Source organism: Hyla sarda, chromosome 3 (assembly GCF_029499605.1).
Source record: "Hyla sarda isolate aHylSar1 chromosome 3, aHylSar1.hap1, whole genome shotgun sequence".
NCBI lineage: Eukaryota > Metazoa > Chordata > Amphibia > Anura > Hylidae > Hyla > Hyla sarda.
In genome coordinates, this window is record NC_079191.1 from 305,033,016 (window position 1) to 305,035,316 (window position 2,301).

General features: G+C 46.2%; 1 pseudogene; it reads right to left on the reverse strand.

The window, feature by feature from the left end:
- Positions 1-578: 578 nt before the first annotated feature.
- Positions 579-683, reverse strand: LOC130363364 (U2 spliceosomal RNA; annotated as a pseudogene).
- Between the last annotated feature and the right edge of the window lie 1,618 nt (positions 684-2,301).

Sequence of the window (2,301 nt, forward strand, 5' to 3'; positions counted from 1 at the left end):
CTTTTTTTACCTTCTTTTTTTTTCTTCTCTCCATGTTTTCCTTCTTTCTTCCTTTTTTCCTATGCTGCTGCTTCTTATTTTTCTTCTTTTTCAGACCCTATCATTGCACTATTGCTTATTCAATACCACCAGCAGATGGAGACACTATATTACAACATTAGTTGTGAGCAGCAGTTTGTACAAACAAATGCCTCATAGCTGATGTCCTATCCATTATTGCAATGGACGGCTGGCTGGCAACATTTGTTTTTATTATTCCAATACAACAGTACCAATGCATGGTCAATCAACAGCAATGACACCCCCATGTCAATTAACAAGATTCAGCACCCACTACCTGAAAGACAGTTACCTATCATGTCATGTCCAACCTGCACAGGTGTTCTGGTTGCTGAGCTTATTCAAATAAAGAGGACATTCAGCAGCAGCAGCAGTCCTGTGCCTGGTCGCTCCAACAGGAGCCAGACACAAGCGGCACCACCTATTGTCTTTTGCCTGCAGTAGGGGCCAACTGAACTAGCCAGCAAGCAGCTTCAGCAGCAAATAAACAGGTAATCTTTCTTTCCAACACTAAAACCTGGTGGTGCACTTAATATATGCTACCAGATAGGGGACATATCAGATATTAAACTGATATAAACAGACACCACATTTGATACCAGCCAAAAGGAAGGATAAGAAGTGATGACTGTGAAAGGGGAGGAACCAACGCTGTCCCCTTCACATGCACCATCACTACTTGTAGGAAGGGAGGCTGGCTGGCAGCCTCCCATACACACTCTAGCTGGGTGGCAGTCACCCACCAGTACACACAGCAGACCCTAAACCCATATCATTATTGCTAAGCAGGAAGATGGGAGTCCATTTCACTCTGATGGACCATTTTTAAATGCAATCCATAACCTGGCTTTGGCAGGAACCCTTCTTACTCCTCTCCTCCTACTTGCATTTGATACTGGGTTTAGGATCTGCATAGGAAACACACACACACACACACACAAGCACACACTTACCTGTGTTGCCTGCTGACGCCTCCTTGGCTGTCCCCAAACGGTATAAAACCAACAGCCACGGGAAGCTGTAAGGATGGAGGACATACCTGCATCCTATTGGTCTCACTTGTCTTGGTTAAATCCAGCTTATTTGACAACCTATGGTGCTGCTGCTTCTGCTCATGGCAGTGCTGCTTCTGACAAGGCTGTTCTTTGGTGGGCCTAGGCGACATCACAATCTCCATGGTTACATACACAACAAAGGTCAGATGTTGTTTACACCTGGCCATGCCAGTGGTATTGAGTAGCATATCACAGTGCTAAGGGTCCTGGATGCAACAATCTTTCAATGGGGAATAGCCGCGCTGATTTTGTCAAGTGCACCCATGTTTGCAACTCCAGCAATACACACATATGTGTATCTATCTATCTATCTATCTATCTCTCTTTCTCTCTCTCTCTCTCTCTCTCTCTCTCTCTCTCTATCTCTCTCTCTCTCTATATATATATTGTGAAGATTCCTCCTTGGGGATTAGCTCTGGGATCGTCCTGGTCCCTTGCCACGGGACACGTTCCTCACAATAACACCAGAGACCACAGTTCCGCATACAAGTGTGGCTCCTCGGCAGATTTATTTCCACAGGTTGCAGGTAAAACAAAACATAAACAGGAACAAAATAAAGTCCTAGACCGTCTGGTCACTGACTAGACATGTCAGCATGCCCTGACTACGAACTGGTGAGCTTCCCTCAGCCAGTTAAACATGTGTCTCCTGCAACCTGTTACTCACAGTTCACACCACTTCTTGGACCACTCGTAGCGCCTTCTACGTGTTACCTAAACAGGGTCTGTGTGTCTCCCCCTCTAACAGCCAGCATACTGTTTCCAAGGGAGAGCCCCAACTATTCTGATTCCTTTCCTTTTACACACACTTCCCCTTCCTGATACCTCATTAATCAGTCCACAGGTGGAGCATTCTCCAGAGTTAGCGAGGGAAATACTGCCTTTCCTTGCCACACTGCCACAAATCTCCCCCCCCCCCTCTGCTCAGACCACCGGGAAGGAGCACTTTTATTCAAAAGGCAGAGTCCAACTGCCTTTTCTTTTCCTTGGTCAACTTTTGTCCCACAGTCTCTGAAGTCCTTGACTTTTTTTTCCGGATTTTTACCAGCCACCAATTGCATGTCTCTCGGTCACACCTCTCCAGTACTAGGTTCTTCACCCTGGTGTGAGCAGGGTTCTTGAAATTAAGGAGAGAGAGGACTGATGCTTCTAACCTTTGTCTTCTTCTGGCTTGCCAGACCTCTGC